Here is an 18158-nt window from a genome sequence, read left to right as displayed (position 1 = left end):
TGCAAAGTTATGTTCCAGGGTATCTTGAACCCCAGATTGACTTGTGTGGCCATTTTAGACTTAGCAGACAGAAGGTATGATCTAGTTGACCTCGGGTTCAAGTAAAGACCCGGATAACGATTCGGATCTACGGGTTCAGGTCGTTACAAAATTGGTATCAGAGCTTTAGGTTTGAAAACCCAAGGACGACGAGTAGGGTTGACCTAAGTAGAACTTAAGATGATTTAGATACATTGCATGTTAAAGTGTTCAATGTTATTTGAGAAGCATGCTTATTTGTTTAGTTGCTTATGTGTTTATAGTTTCGAAAAGCATGCTTACTTGCTTATTCACTTATGTGATCACATGTTTATGAGTTTAAAATAATGTATACTATTATCATGATAATGATTGAAAGCATGCTGATCTTGTTATGATGATAAGTATGAGGGTTATGGTAATGGCAAGTGGTAGGCACGGTTTATGCAGTATTGTTTAAAATGATGATGTTACAAATAGTGAGCACGGTTGGTGTAAACAGGTTTCGTATAGTATTGTAAGTTTCATTCACCTCGATATGTATATGTGTCTGTATTCTTATGTGTTTATGCGGTTGAGCATGGGATAGTCGTGTGAGTTTGACTTGAGATGGCAAGGAGCTCGGCTGCTCCAGGGTTGTTGGGAGCCAGTTCTTATCGAATGGATGGCTTGGTCTTTTAGCTCGTGGATTGAGCTATTTGGTGTGTAGCTATTTTTATCTTCTTGTTGCATTTTGTGTGGTGCTTAGAACACGACCTCGGATGGGTTGTATTTCAGGGCACAATGACTGTTTTGTGTGTGAGTTTCATGCTTTGGTATGTGGGTTCTGGTGACAGTAGAGCTCAATAGTGCGAGTGAGGCTTTGGTATGACCATAGGAGGTTGGTGTTAGTGACTTGGGTCATGGTTTGGTACTAAAGTTTTTTTCAAATCGGTTTGTGGTGAGTGTGATAGAGGTTGCTTGAGTTATGACTGTAGTCTATGGGTTATAGACGTGTATCTTAAGTATTTTGGTATGGTCGAAGGAACCGTGTTGGTTAAGGTGGTTGAGGGGACTTGTTGGACTCAGTAGGTTTGGTGTGACGTAGGCATTGACTGGAGTCATGCCAGTGTTGAATAATGGACTGTTTGATGTAATTTAGTTCGTGGGTTGTAAGAGTATGTTTTAGAGACTTGTTTATTGAGGGGTGATCCCTGTTTCGGAGAGTTGCAGGAGTGTGCTAAGAGTAATTGACCCTTGGTGTTGATGAGCGGAGTTCTAGGTTAGTACGGCTGTCTAGAGATTCTTGAGGTGGTGTATTGTGGTTAGTCTTAGTTGTGTAGAGTAGGATTGCGCTATAAGACAGGTTGTATGAGGCCATTGAAGTACTTGGTTGTTACGGATGGAGTGATCGGTGGTAAGTGTTGTGTTACCAAATGGACTGTGTTTTAGAAGTTGAAAGTAGGCTGGAGTTGTATTTCAAGTTGCGTCTAACCTATCAGGAGATCGTGTTTGGTGTTTGAGGATTCGAAAAGGTAGATTGATAATTAGAATGATTGGGATGAAGGTGATCTCGTAGGTTTAGTTAGTAGCTCCATTTGACTTTATCGGGGCCAAGGGTGTTTTGAGGAACGAAAATGATGAGAGGTAATGGTGTTAAACCTAGGTTATGAAGTTCTCTTATTTAGGCATACAGATTATCTTAGAATGAATGGTTTAAGTTGTCGGTTAAGCGTTTGTAATTGATTACATCGTTAATGATTTTAAGGAGACAATTGGGTGTTGAGCATTCTAAGATTTGTACTCATTTTATTTTGGGGATTTGTCAGCACGGTATTATTATACGGAGGTTCTTTTCTAGTGTTAAGTAGTGGTCGTTGTGGGGAGTATCGAGAGTTATGACGCTTATTTTCTTGTTATGGTGATGTTGTCTTAAGGATGTTTGAGGAGGAATCGCTTAGTTGTGGCTTGATGGTTTGGTGGGGTGATAGGTTTGAACTGTTGTTTCGAAGGAGTGGCAGTAGAGGCTTTATGGTGTGATGTTTAGCATTGATGAGCATAATGGTTTCAGGTATGATCTGAGGTTGGATTAAAGATTGTGAGTGTTGTTATATGTTGTCAGGTAGGTGATGGGATTGTACGCTAGTTAAGGCAATTGTGGATGGCTTAGTCTTTGGAACTAGAGAGAGGTGTTGCCATGTAAGCATCTTTTTCTTTTGAAGAATTAGTGGGTTGATGTGATTGAGGTCACGGGTCTTGAGCGCACGGTGATTGAGGCAGTGTCACTTGGGTAAGTAAAGATGAAGTGGATGGTAAAGTGTCGTTTTATGGCATAGAGATTGTCAGTTGGGAGTGAGTGATTCTAGGTAGAACGGGACGCGATGTCCGAAGGGTTATGATTGTTTCTAGTGTTGGTGTGCCATGAGCGTCGGTGCTCTACCTGATTGGTTTTGGTTAGTAGGAGTATCGCAGTGTGTAATATGCGAGGTTTCTATGTTGATACAGTGTGATGGTCCATTGGTGGAAAGGTCACCTAGAATCGAGTTCGTAGTCCCGTATGTGTTCCCAGTTGCTTCCTCTCCTTGTGTATAAGGAGTTCATTTCATTTCTGATGAGATTAGGTGTTCAAGGTCGGACGATTGGTGAGTAGTGTGTAACAGGGTATTAGGTGTATTTTGGTGAGAGTAGTCAGTCTTTTGTGAGAGTGGTCCTGGCAAGGACTTCGTTTGTCGTGAGCCTTGTTCTTCATTTAGGAGTTGTGCACATCAGTGGGTGGATGAACCTGTGTAAGGTTTGTTATGTTGTTAGAGTTCACTGGTAAGGTTTGGTTGTATAGGTTGACTTACTCCCATGGGGGGAGGCGGAGTCTTGGGTTTTGTAATGCTTGTTCCGAGAATGGTTTTGACTGGTGGAATGTGATGCACGGGTTGCCAAATAAGGATTTTGTTTTCGGTGTAAGGTGCTATTGGTGATGGTTAGGGGTGTGTCGTGAATTATAAGCTTAAGGATGGTTAGGTGATGTGATGCAAGTCATGTACTCGGGTGTTTTTATTGATGTCTGATTTGGGCAGTGTCTTGAGGATAAGTGTTGGTATTGTTTGAGTCCTAAGCGGCTAAAGAGTGATTGTGTGATTTCATTGAGGAATAAGAGGGACGATTGACTTTGGTTTTGAGGTTTCAGACATGAGACGGTCGTATTATGTGTTTTGAAGAAATAAGAATTGAATCAAATGATGTTATGGTGTTGATTACCTGTTGTAGGTAATATACGGTGACTGAAAAGCTTTTAGGTTGATTGATGATTGTGGTATTGGCGTTGTGTTACTTTTAGCCTGTTATGATTGGGCATGATTAGGGTTTTTAGAGCTGGTATGTGACTGTATAGTTGTTGAGGTTATGTAGAGCGACGGATTGATTAGAGGGTGGATCTCGTGGTTGCTTTGAGAACTATATGGGGTTGTGTTTGAGGTTTAGCCTCGATAACAGGAACGACGTCTGTGTTGAGATCGGATTGATGATGAGAATGGCCTGGCCAACCATTTCTCTTGAGTCAGTCCATCTTTAGCACGATGTCGGGACCCACCACCACATTAAGAGGCTAAAAGGCCATTGGAACCTCTCATTTCTCTTCCTCACCCGTAAGTCTCTCTCTCTCAATTCTTATCTCACTTTTTTCTTTTTCATTCTGAGTGAAACTTTAAACCTTGATTTCTCCCTCAATCCTTGGTATTTTTGGATACCCTTTGCGGCAAATTAAAGATCACGACGAGATCTACAAGTTGATTGGAGCAATTCCTAGTTTGGAGCACTTGGGAATTTCAAGATCTAGGGCACATAATTGGGGGTTTTTTGCTTAGATTGAGGTAGGGGTTTCTAATTCCCAATTTCTTGTTCCCTTGTGAATTTTCTTTCTAAATTTGATGTCAAGCATATGCTTGATTTGAGTTGATTGCCTTTAAAATGATGTAATTGTTGTATTTGAAGTTTGTGATTATGTGTATTGATGGAATTATGTGATAAGCATGCCTAAATGTTAATTTCCATGTCTATGGTGTTTATTAATTTCCTAGAAATTACTATGAAGAAGCATGTTAAATTGTGTAGTGTAAATTTCCATTATTTTCACATTCTTGGAAAAGTATGTAACATGCACTCATAGCATTGGGTATGAAAGAAATGGGCAAAGTTATTTGAATTGGAAAAAGAAAGGGGTTTTTGGGACGAAATTTGATTAATGGTTTTGAGAAAACCTGGTCACTGCGAAATCACCAAAGGTCGGTGTGTTACTGTGACCTAGAGAGAACTAGGGGAAACACCCTAGCGTGGTTGAGCTATTTGGGCCCCAAATGACGCTGCAGAGGTACCAAGGGTCAGGGACAGTAGCCAATCCTTCTCTCGTGTCGCTGCAGAGTCACCAAAGGACGGGTTATATTAACAGTTTGAAAAGTAATGGATTTGGAGTTTTGAAAATGGGGAGCGACATACATGGCATCTCATTTCATGGCATGGCATCGTTTATTTTGAATTTAGACTCGATGTTGTATCCTTTCCTGGTATAGCATGACCCCTATCCTCTATTCCTATTCATTATTTGGATTCACGGGGCCACAAGAGGTGTGTCTTAGTTACCACCTACTGAGCAATTTACTCACCCCATTACATTTAACATTTTTCAGGACTTGGGAAGGAAGTTGTGGAAACTGAACCATCACAAACTTAAAGAGGACTAGAAATTTGTTTTGCCACCTTTTGTGTATTTACTAATCTTTTGTAAAGTCTCAAACTATAGTAAAGTGTATTTATTTTACATACCATGGACATGTATTGTGACTAAGACACTTGATTGTGAATGATGTAAATTTGAGGCTATGTAAACATCTCATGATGAATGGGGCAAGCTATGTATGTTTAAAAATCTTGAATTGTTGTTTATTCTTTTGCCATGAATTCGGACTTGTTGCAAATCAAGTTTCCGCATAAGTTAGCTTGCAAAGGGACTTAACATTTTGATGTTTAAGGTTGCGTAAAGCAACACCCAAGGCCTGTCTGCTGGCTAACAGTGCACTTTGATTGCATTCTAGAGAGTTTCAGGGGTGTAAGGTTTGTTTTGGCCGACCGACGCATCTACTGTAGCAGTCCCGAAAACATACAGGTTTTGAAGTCGTTTCAGCCAGCCGACCCTGTAGGTCAGCCGACTAAACCTGTCCCGTCAGCCGGCCAGTGAAGGACTATCAGCCGGCTAATTATCCCCTTTTGACCTGAACCGTTTGACCAATTATTGCAAGGTTGTGTTCTAGGGTATCTTCAACCTCGGATTGACTTGTGTGGCTGTTTTGGACTCAGCAGACCAAAGATATGATCTAGTTGACCTTGGGTTCGAGTAAGGACCCGGATAACGATTTGGATCTACGGGTTCGGGTCGTTATAGCTTTATCTTACTGAGTAACTTGTTTGTTCACCCTAGTTGATATTTGGTTTTTCAGGCAAGGAAACTTTCTTTTTGGATGCTCAACATCCCTAGCTTGGCTTAAGTAGCATTGGATATCTTTTATCTGTTTTGAGCATGCAAGTGTTTGCATGCCTCGTATCTCTTTTGATGTTATAAATGTTTAACTTGTTTAGAAGCATGAATTGCTTCCTTTTGGTTGTGTAATATGAACCTAAGTAACTTATTTTGATACTACTATAACATGTATGTAATGAGGCCAAGGGCCAAACACATGTATGGAATGCATTTCAATTTTTAGCATATTTTTACTTCCTTGACGTAGTTTCATCTTGGGGGCATTTTGTTCATTTTATGTTGCATAGCATATGTGATTTAGACCATGGTTGATTAGAGGACTCATTTTTAGGGGGGGTTGCTTCACAAACTTTTTCCAAAAAGTTTCGTTTTTGCTTCGAAAACACAAGCATTTTCAAAAACTTCACGATCGCAGCCCAACCATTTACGATCGATCCTAGCTTTTTACAATTGATCCTAGCTGATGAGCGCTGAAAAGTACACATTTAAACCCCTTAAGCTTGAGTATTCTAGGACCTTTATCTATCTTATTTACCCATTTTAGTACTTATTTGTGTTTTTGTCTATTTCAGGTGAATAATGTTAAAATGGGCTAAAAATGAGTTCTTAAGGCCTTTTTGGAGTCAAACTAAGTCTTAGCGATGATCCGGAGCAAAAAGAGGCTGATTTGGAGCAAAAAGAAGCTGATACTGAAAAGCTGAAAAGTTGGATGGATCGCAGAAAAAGTTGGATCGATCGAACTTTTAGTTGGATCGATCAGAAAAGTTGGATCGATCGAAAAATAAGTTGGATCGATCGAAAAAGTTGGATCGATCGAAAATAAGTTGGATCGATCGAACTGGACATGCTAGCAGCAAGCTGTCACTTTTTCCGTGCGCGCCCAAAAGTTCACCTACCAAAAAGTTGCGGGATTAGATATTTTTGGGCATATATTCTAGACTTAGTGACTAAGAAAAGGACCTTCTATATAAAGGGAAGCAACCCATTTGTAAAAAGGGGGATTTTTAGCTTTTATCATTTTATTTTCTATATTGTAATTTTTATTTCTCTCTCTAGAAAAGTTAGAGCTTAGGGTTAGAAGAAAAGAGAGAAGTGGAGGCACATCTCAAGAACACATCTCTAAATCTACTATCTCTCCATCTCTAGAGCTTCAAAGAAGAAGAAGAGGAAGAAGAAGATGGAGCCATGTTTGGAGCTTGATTCCATGACTACATCCACCTCCTCCATGATTGACTAGATCTACACTTAGGGCTTGGATGAGCCCTAAGTCTTGTGTAATCTAAACCCTTGTATTTCTATTTTTGGGGATTTTTATATATATTGTTGTGATTAGTGTTCTAGCCTTGTGAATGTCATGAATCTTGGTATATTTCTATGATTTCCATGGTCTAATTCTTCCTATTAATTCTCTAGTTTATTTACATGTCTATGTGTGATTAAATTAGGAATTATGTCTCACATGATTCATATGGGTTAATTCTTCCATTGATTCTCTATTTTAATTACATGTTGTCTTATGTGTGATTATTTGGGGAATTGATCTCTACACTAGTTTTTCTATATTAATTGCATGTCTATGTGTGATTGATTGAAAATCTAGTGATGGCTAGACATTAGTGCTTAATGGAATGCTCTTGTTATGTCTCTTGATGGTTCATACTTATTCTTTGATGGATTGTACCTCTCCCTTAGTTTATTTTTATGCTAGTAGTGTAGTTGTAGTGTAGTGTTAGATGGGGGAGACAATTCATGCTTGTTCTTTGATGTTCCATGCTTTTGAATGCAAGAAGCATATGCTCTAATATTGTGGTGTAATGGAATTTTGAGCTTAATGAAGGATTAATGACCTGTTATGATATATTGTATCTTTCACATGTGTTTAGACAATATATTCCTCTCCCAATAGATATATTGTGGCCTCTCACATGATGTTTAGACAATACATGTTTAACTAAGTCATCCTTGTGAATTATTTGGACTATGAGCTTAATGAAAGGTTTAATGACTTGATTTGATATTTTGTTCTCTTCACATGTTGTCTAGACAATATATTCCTCTTCCAATAGATATATTGTAGCCTTTCACATGTTGTTTAGACATTATACACTTGTTGAGTCACCTTTGCTAGTCGAACCAATTTTGTTCACAACAATGTATTCCCCATTAATGGAAAGCAAGTGGTTAATTACATGTGGTGATTCCAACACCCTAAGTCCTCTCTTCTCATCTCTTAAATCCCTATCTCTACTTAGTTTTATTTTTATTGCATTTTAATTAATTCTTTTCTAGAAGTAATCAACCAACCCAACTCTCTTTTGCAATCATTTGGTACGCTAGAGTCGAAGTTGAAATTCCAACACGTATAATCCCTTGGGACGATCCCTACTCACTCTTGCTACGTTAGTAGTGGTGTTGGTAGTGGTTTTTATAAATTTAAATTTGACATAAAAGGCTTTTCTTGAACCACACATTCACTACATTCATTTTGGCATATTGGAACGGCCGTCGTCAGATTTTGGCGCCGTTGCCGGGGATTAACGGTTTTGTTGGAATTAAACTAGACAATAGTGTTCATTAGATTGCGTCTATTTTTATTTTATTTTCCATTGTATATTCTTTTCTCTTGATTCTCATTATTATTTGTTTAATTAGGTACTTGACTACAAGGAAGGCAAACTTTGGAACTTAAAGTAATCATTGGAGCTTAAAAGCTAAATTTGGAGTTGAAGTGCTAAAGGACCATTGTGACCAATTCTTGGCTCTCTTGTATTTTAATTGTTTCCCTTCTTTGCATGCTTGTGATAGCCCTTGTTGAGGCTCATTTTATTGCTAAATTTTTGTCCAAGCATAGGCCCTTGTTGAGGCCAATTTTTTCTTGCATTTGGGTTTTAATTGTGAATGGAGGAATTGTTTGATCCAAGTTTGGGGGGGAATTACATCCCTTCACCTTATGCTCCTCCATCACATTTTAATCCTTATGAGATTGAGTCCAATTCATTTCATGCATCATCTTATTATGGACTTGATCACTCATTTAATCCTTCTTGTGACTATTACCCTCCACCACCATTTTATGATGAATCAATTCCACCACCTTCTAAGTACTCACCCGGATTTGAAGAAAAAGTGTTAGCTTTACTTGATGTGCATATTTCACAAACTTCACTTATTAATTCTCATTCTCAAGCTTTAGCCAACTTAGAAGCTCAAGTTGAGCAAATTGCAAGTACTCTTTCTCATCAAGAGGAGGAGGAAGAGGCAAATGAAAAAATGGCAAGAACTTCAATGTATATAGATGAGGATGATGAGAGTGAGGAGAATGAAACAAGTGAGCTAATGCCTAGCACTCTATCTTGTATAGAGGAGGAAGTGGCAAGTGAGTTAGTGGTTAATCCAATAGAACATAACATGATTAATGAGGACTTTCCTTGTTTTGATTATGATTTTATCTATGATATGGCTACTCTAGAGAGTGAGGAGATGTTGACCACACTCGAGGTAGGAGAGAAGGAGGAGGAACTTGTTGAAGAGGGCCTTCCTTCTATTATCTCTAATGACCCTCTTGAGGAGTGTCTTTTGGAAATGTATAAAAATTGTGGTTTTGACTTTAAAAGCTCTAAAAATGAAATAAACTCTCTAATGGACTCCTTAGCTTACTTAGAAGGTGAGGAAATGGTAATTTATGAGGAGGAGAAGAGGGATGAAGAGAAGGTGTTTCTTATTAATCCAAATGAGTCTTTGAAAGACAATGCCTCATCAATTATTAATATGGATGATCATTTGAATGTGTTTCAAGAACACAACAAAGAGGCAAGCCTAACCATGATTGATTTTGTTTTCAAGACCGTGGATGAAAGGAACAATATCATCTCTTTTATTTCTTTTCAAGTCATTCTTTTAGACAATGATTTTATTGTCATAAGTGGGACATTAAATGAGAAAAGTGAAAAGAGGGTCAATAAGGATGTTTCATATCCAGTTTTTGATTCATTTGATTAGTAAGTTAACCTAACGTCTTGCTAGAGACGTTAAACACTAGTATTCATAGAGTTTCACAACTCTATTCCTCCCTCATTTCTATCTTGCATTTTGATTCTTGCGAAGTCTAGATACTGTTTTTGTAGTTCATATACATTGGAAGGAACTGAGTAAGGGATTGCATGAGCATTCAAGTCATTTTGAGCATTTAGGCATAATTTCGATCGATCCAAGTCTTGGTTCGATCGATCGAACTTTGGTTCGATCGATCCAACTATGGACTCGATCGATCCAGCTCTCATTTTGCGCCCAACACTTAGAAAAATTTTGGACCTGCATCCAAACTCCAAAATGCATGCTCTCGGGATCTCCAAATTTTCAAAAGTTCGATCGATCGTAAACCATTTCGATCGATCGTAAACCATTTTGATCGATCGTAAACCATTTCGATCGATCGAAATACCTTTCGATTGATCCAACATGTGGTTCGATCGATCATGAGTCCCAACACTTAGAAAAATTTTGGACCTGCATCCAAACTCCAAAATGCATGCTTTCGGGACTTTTCAAAATTTTTCATGTTCGATCGATCGAATTCCAAGTTCGATCAATCCAAGGTTCCAACACATATCAACTCTTGAAACCTTAAACTTGTACATTCTTTATCCTCTTCGATCGATCGAAATCTTTCTTCGATCGATCGAAATTTGCATCTCATTAGTTTAATTCCCTTTGATTTTTCAAAATTTATTCTAAAAAAAATAAAAAAAATAAAAAAAAATAAAAAAAAAATTGCCATTAAGAATAGAGACCTAAGTTCGATCGATCGAACTCCATCTTCGATCGATCGAACTCTGCATATCGTGTTTTTAAAAATATAACCGAGTTGGATCGATCACTTTGGATCGATCCAACTTCAAAAAGAAACCAAACCCTAGTCTCCCTCTTCTCTTAATCTCATCTCAATCCGGCCAACCTCCATTCCAATCATCTTCCCCATCTCCGACGAGCCAATTCCGGGAAGGTAGAGCCTTATTTTCACTGCGGCTTCGCACCCTCTCTCTCATCTCATCCCTCTCGGTTTTGAGGTAAATCGCGAGCCATTTCTTGATTTAAAAGTTTAATCAATGCATGATTCATGATTTTCTATATTCATTTATGTTGTATGTGTATTAATCATCCATTTTGAAGCATCAATTTCATGATTATGGTATACATATTCACACATGCATTCGGCCGAACCAAATTGGGGATTTTTGATTTGATTTGGCATTTGGGGAGTGTTTGGGTGTTGAGGATGGGATGTTTGGTGTGTAGATGGGCCCACAAACACATTTGTGTGGGCCCCGTGCTCTAGATCTCACAGATCTGCGACTTTTCAGATTCAGCATTCGCACAGTTCGATCGATCGAACTTGTTCTTCGATCGATCGAAGTAGTGAACTTCATTTCACTATCTTCGATCGATCCAATCTTGTGCACTTTCATGCTTCGATCGATCCAAGTGTTGGATTGATCCAATTCACTTCGATCGATCCAACTTTTGAACATTTTTCACTTCGATCGATCGAAAATTTCTGTGATCGATCCAACTTAAAGTTCGATCGATCGAACTTTCACAGATCATACATACACACTCCATTCATCTTGTGTCATCTTCATGCTATCTTTATATGCACAATGCCTGTGATATTCCACATTGGATGCATTTCATACCTACATTGCTTAGCATGATTCACATATCATCATCATCATAGATTCATGTCATCCGTATTTTGTCTATCTTATTTGACATACATGTTTCTATTATGCACTTAAATTCTTATATCTGGCACTGACTTATATTGAAATTTTCTTGTCTTTTAACAGATCATGCCTCCGCGGTACAAGAGTACAGCTAGGAGATGTTCGGGGCCACAGCGACCCCGCAGACATATACGGCCCAGGATAGAGATGGTTGCCGAGCCATCTCATGCTCAGGCGGAGCCCACACAGGCTACTCCCCCTCAGTCCCCATCCCACGAGGCTGAGGAGGGAGCTGACCACATGCCATCTACATCCCAGGCTCCTCCAGCCTTCACACCATCACCTTCTCCTATGCGCCATCAGGCAGATGCAGCCGCCATGCCATCACCGCAGCCACCTCTACCGGCTCAGCGTCGTGACCAGTTGCTGCCGAGATATGCAGCTATGACCGTGGCTCAGGAGTTGTACTTCTATACTGCGTACTTCTCCGAGTCTATCCTGACCCGGTCTGGCTATCAGGATATCATACAGTGGGGCCTCTCAGCCATCTTTGCCCCAGTCACTGGCCTTGTATACCCGCGACTAGTGCGGCTATTCTTTCAGCATCTCCGGCCTTCGCCACGATCTACCGCAGAGATGATCACTACACTGGACGGCCACGAGATTGTCATCACAGTTGACACTCTGTCCCGTGCTTGCCGGTGCCCACACCGGTGTCCACCTGAGCTTGCAGAGACATACCCGAGGCTGCATAGGCCTTCATTTTCTGACATGGCTGTCTCTTTGACAGGCCATCATGCCGGTGGTCAGACATTCGCCACCAGGACCTTCTTGCCTGACGACCTCTGGTTCATCGACACAGTTCTTTTTCAGAACATTTACATGGCGGGCCACAAGATCCAGAGGCGTCATGACTACTTGACAGCTCTTTACGCTTTTTACACAGGCTGCTGGGTATCTATCCCAGTCCTCATCTGGAGCGTGATGAGGTTACTGTATGATTATTTCATTTCCAGGAAGGACCCTAAGCGGTCCAAGGTCCTGCCCTTCGGACACCTCATCACGCAGATCCTTCTTGACCAGCGCTACAGAGTGCCCCAGATGAGGAGCCCCTTGCACGGTCCAGCTTCTATAGGAGGAGCGACTAGAATAAGAGCTACAATGCTCTTATTCGGAGTCTTCAGGAGCCAGCTGTAGAGGCAGCAGCTGAACTAGAGGAGGAGAAGGCAGCCCAGGCACAGTCGGCACCTCCAGCAGCAGCAGATATAGCAGCAGACGACGCACCAGTCGGTCCGGCTACCGATCGCATGGACATTGACCTGGAGCAACCTGCGGAGGAGTATGCCGATGCTGCAGATGATGCTGATGCCGATGATACCAGTGATCGAGCCGCTGCTTAGAAACGAGTTCGGGTGTCTTCTTCAAAGGCATCTCTGCCTGAGTCTCCAGTTCCCACTCCCGGATTCGGAGCACGCTTGCAGACACTGGAGGAGGACGTAGCAGCCATGCGAGCAGACATCACTGCCCACCGAGCTGAGTTCACCTCTTTCAGGGCGGATGTCATGGCTTGCTTTGCCGATCTCTCCAGCCGACTCCCCGCACCTGCACCTCCAGCCACTGCAGATCTTCACGATCAGGCCTCCTGAGACTCCACTTCGAGTTGTTTTATGCTTTCATTTCTTTTATTCTGGATCTGTATTATACTGTCACTGTTACTGTATTATACCTTACGGCCGGTCTGTCGGCTTTATTATTTTATTGATGTACCTGCACTTTATATTCTCTATATATTGCTTTTTGATTATGGATGTCTCTTAGTATCTCATATTCGTATATTTGACTCCATCAGGTACACCACAGTGACTTCAGTGAGAAAGTGCTGCCTAATTTTTCAGGACCACTCTTACACATCTCTCTCTATTATCTATTTATCCCATCTTACACTTGCATGTCCACTGTGCACTGATTATCCTATCTTGTTATCTAATGAGTTTATCCGAGTGCAAACTTTTCAGGACCACAGTTTATCCCAAGTTTGGGGGGGCCATGCCACCCACTTTGGATACTTCTATCCCGATCATTCATGTCTAAAGCACTGGTATACTCTTTCCTTTGTTCTCTTTACACATTGAGGACAATGTGCAGTTTAAGTTTGGGGGTATTGGTGTATATTTCAGTGTTACTTTAAAATTCAAATTTTGAGCATGTCTTGTGTATTTGAGGGATATTTTTATACTTGGTCCATTTCTAGCTATGATTTTGATCTTTTGAGGACTATATTGCTTAAAATTTAAAAATTGCTTGACTTGAGAGTCCAATACTCCTTGTATGCCATGAGGATGCCATTTAGGAGTAAATTTTTCAAAAAATTGATATCTTGCTTGCATTTGTGGTCCACATCATCCTGAATTTGTGATTGTTTTGAGATTCATTCTAGGATTCTACACTAGCACCGGTGCACGCTAGCATTCAATTGTGGGGTACATGCTTTGTTGATTATTGAATTGGTTATATCCCAATTGGGCTAGTAGTGCATTGAAAGCTTTCATTCTTGATAAAGGTGGATAACAATCCCTTTTCATTGAGTAGCCGGGATTCTTGCCTCATTAAGCAGTGAACTTCTTGCGCCAAAAGGTGGAGGGCCCAAACTCTAGGTTAATAATTGATTTAAAAAAAAAAAAAAAAACGAGAAGAAGTTGCAAAAGTAATAAAAGTGAGGACTTCTCCCAAAAGGTGAGAAGTAGGAAATGATTAGATGGTTGTTGTCTTGATTTGTAGCCTAGTTGATTTGAGTTTGTAAGTCCGTAGGGGTGTCTTAACACCTAATGCCCTAAAGCCATCTGGTTTAGGATTCATTGACCTAAAGCTCGCTACATGAATCTTTTAGAAAGCTTAAGAGATCAACACATTGCACAATATTTCCATCTTTGATCCTCAATAAAAAATAAAAAAAAAAAAAGAAAAAAGAAGAAAAAAGAAAAAAAAAATAGAGTGAAAAGAATAAGCGCACCTAGAACAATAAAGCTTTAATAAAAGGTCCACTTTTTGTCTTGATGATTGGGACTAGATTTGTGTACTAGTTTGAGGGTAAGGATGTGATTACTTCTCTAGTTGGCTAAGATAGCAACACACTTGATGCCGGACCTCTCACATGGATTCTAGACTTGTTTCGATTTTCATGATCATTTTCTTGATGTGTGGAGGACTATGCTTGCTTGTTTGATGTTGAGATTTTGGGAGATTACTTGGAAATGGTTGAAAAATTACATACTTGAGGTAGTTTTCTCCCAATGCTTGTTTGTAATATTGGTGCCTCTTTTGAAAGAATGAGCTTAATGTTTGTGGGTACCATTTCTGGAAACCCTCACGAGACTTCACTCGTCCACTAGGGGTAACCTAGGGGTTTAAAAGGCTTGTTGCATATGCTAAATGCAATCGTGTTCCCTACGAAAGTGGCGCTATCATTTTATTGCTTTCTAGTTCATAGTTGTTTAGTTGTTCATTTCATTCCTTACTTCGTAGTTCATTGCTAGGGACTAGCAATATTTAAGTTTGGGGATGTGATGAGCACTGAAAAGTACACATTTAAACCCCTTAAGCTTGAGTATTCTAGGACCTTTATCTATCTTATTTACCCGTTTTAGTACTTATTTGTGTTTTTGTCTATTTCAGGTGAATAATATTAAAATGGGCTAAAAATGAGTTCTTAAGGCCTTTTTGGAGTCAAACTAAGTCTTAGCGATGATCCGGAGCAAAAAGAGGCTGATTTGGAGCAAAAAGAAGCTGATTCTGAAAAGCTGAAAAGTTGGATGGATCGCAGAAAAAGTTGGATCGATCGAACTTTTAGTTAGATCGATCAGAAAAGTTGGATCGATCAGAAAAGTTGGATCGATCGAAAATAAGTTGGATCGATCGAACTGGACATGCTGGCAGCAAGCTGTCACTTTTTCCGTGCGCGCCCAAAAGTTCACCTACCAAAAAGTTGCGGGATTAGATATTTTTGGGCATATATTCTAGACTTAGTGACTAAGAAAAGGACCTTCTATATAAAGGGAAGCAACCCATTTGTAAAAAGGGGGATTTTTAGCTTTTATCATTTTATTTTCTACATTGTAATTTTTATTTCCCTCTCTAGAAAAGTTAGAGATTAGGGTTAGAAGAAAAGAGAGAAGTGGAGGCACATCTCAAGAACACATCTCTAAATCTACTATCTCTCCATCTCTAGAGCTTCAAAGAAGAAGAAGAGGAAGAAGAAGATGGAGCCATGTTTGGAGCTTGATTCCATGACTACATCCACCTCCTCCATGATTGACTAGATCTACACTTAGGGTTTGGATGAGCCCTAAGTCTTGTGTAATCTAAACCCTTGTATTTCTATTTTTGGGGATTTTTATATATATTGTTGTGATTAGTGTTCTAGCCTTGTGAATGTCATGAATCTTGGCATATTTCTATGATTTCCATGGTCTAATTCTTCCTATTAATTCTCTAGTTTATTTACATGTCTATGTGTAATTAAATTAGGAATTATATCTCACATGATTCATATGGGTTAATTCTTCCATTGATTCTCTATTTTAATTACATGTTGTCTTATGTGTGATTATTTGGGGAATTGATCTCTACACTAGTTTTTCTATATTAATTGCATGTCTATGTGTGATTGATTGAAAATCTAGTGATGGCTAGACATTAGTGCTTAATGGAATGCTCTTGTTATGTCTCTTGATGGTTCATACTTATCCCTTGATGGATTGTACCTCTCCCTTAGTTTATTTTCATGCTAGTAGTGTAGTTGTAGTGTAGTGTTAGATGGGGGAGACAATTCATGCTTGTTCTTTGATGTTCCATGCTTTTGAATGCAAGAAGCATATGCTCTAATATTGTGGTGTAATGGAATTTTGAGCTTAATGAAGGATTAATGACCTGTTATGATATATTGTATATTTCACATGTGTTTAGACAATATATTCCTCTCCCAATAGATATATTGTGGCCTCTCACATGATGTTTAGACAATACATGTTTAACTAAGTCATCCTTGTGAATTATTTGGACTATGAGCTTAATAAAAGGTTTAATGACTTGATTTGATATTTTGTTCTCTTCACATGTTGTCTAGACAATATATTCCTCTTCCAATAGATATATTGTAGCCTTTCAAATGTTGTTTAGACATTATACACTTGTTGAGTCACCTTTGCTAGTCGAACCAATTTTGTTCACAACAATGTATTCCCCATTAACAGAAAGCAAGTGGTTAATTACATGAGCTTAGTGGTGATTCCAACACCCTAAGTCCTCTCTTCTCATCTCTTAAATCCCTATCTCTACTTAGTTTTATTTTTATTGCATTTTAATTAATTCTTTTCTAGAAGTAATCAACCAACCCAACTCTCTTTTGCAATCATTTGGTACGCTAGAGTCGAAGTTGAAATTCCAACACGTATAATCCCTTGGGACGATCCCTACTCACTCTTACTACGTTAGTAGTGGTGTTGGTAGTGGTTTTTATAAATTTAAATTTGACATAAAAGGCTTTTCTTGAACCACACATTCACTACATTCATTTTGGCGTATTGGAATGGCCGTCGTCACTAGCTTTTACGATCGATCCTAGCTTTTTACGATCGATTGCACTAGACGCTTGACAGTTTTTTTTTTTTTTTTTGTAAAACTTCATAATTGCATAACTTTTTTGTTCTAACTCCAAATCAAGTGATTTTTAAGTCTAAATTTATTAATTTTTCATTTTCTATCCAATGGTATGCATGATGACGTCCAATTCTATTTGAAATGACCATTTTACCCCTAGTGGTTCACTTTGTCCATTTTAAACCCTAGCTTCTGCAATTGTTTTCTTTTAAGTCTCGTGACTTCTCGGGAAGTCACTTTAGCATCTTAGAGGTGGTATTTATCTCTAGAGACATCTTCTCTTTCATTGCTTCTACATTTGGGATTCATTATCGGATCAGTTTAGGGTTACTCGCTGACGTACTGGGTTCTTCGAAATTTAGGCCGTCACATCACTTGTGACGATTGTATTACTGCAAAGAACTCCTTACTGAATGACCTAAAAAGATCCTCCGTTTTTTACGGCGGCGGCGCTACTGCCACTTCCACTGTTGGTATTCTGCCATATCACTTCTCCTAAATAGAGATTGGCATATGACAATGACGATATTAAGTCTATATCTGATTCTGCATTAACATCGGATCCATTTACGTTATTACTAAAAGGCTTAATTCCCTTACATCCTACCTGGTTTGCAATACAGACCCAAAACTAAAAAGGGAGAACCCGCACTTTCCAATCTCTTTAATGGTTGCTGATTTAAGTACATCGCCTTCGTCGGTACTCATTAACAAGCACTTCCTCTTGAGGGTGGAGCTCCAGTGATTATATATAGCTTTATTGGTTTGACTCGAGAGGAGGCGAGCAATGGTGGCCTATTTGTTGCCAAATCGAACGATGGTCTCCATTCAAACTGGTTTGAAAAGAAAAAAAAAAAAATTGTGATTAATTTGGGGATGTGATAAGCACTGAAAAGTGCGCATTTAAACCCTTAATCTTGAGTATACTAGGACCTTATTCTATCTTATTTTCCCGCTTTAGTCTAACTTCATGTTTTTCTCCTTTTTAGGTATTTAGCCCCAAAATAAGCCAAATCAACTAAATTAGAACATTAGAGGAAGCAATCCAAAGTCTAGTGGAAAGTAGGGCTGCAACTTGGGCTAGCCCAACCCAGCCTTAACCCGAAGCGGGTTGGGTTGGGTCAACTCGAATTATACTCAACATGGGTTATGATCCCGGACTGAATATTTTCGAGCAAGTTGTGTTGGGTTGACGGGTTGAGTTTTTAAATTTTTTTTTTTTTGAAAATTTATATATAATATACTATATATACATATAT

This window comes from Cornus florida, unplaced genomic scaffold, assembly GCF_030987335.1.
Source record: "Cornus florida cultivar Cherokee Brave unplaced genomic scaffold, ASM3098733v1 CherokeeBrave_3.0.0_Hap2_Chr10, whole genome shotgun sequence".
NCBI lineage: Eukaryota > Viridiplantae > Streptophyta > Magnoliopsida > Cornales > Cornaceae > Cornus > Cornus florida.
Note: the sequence above shows the minus strand (reverse complement) of the source record.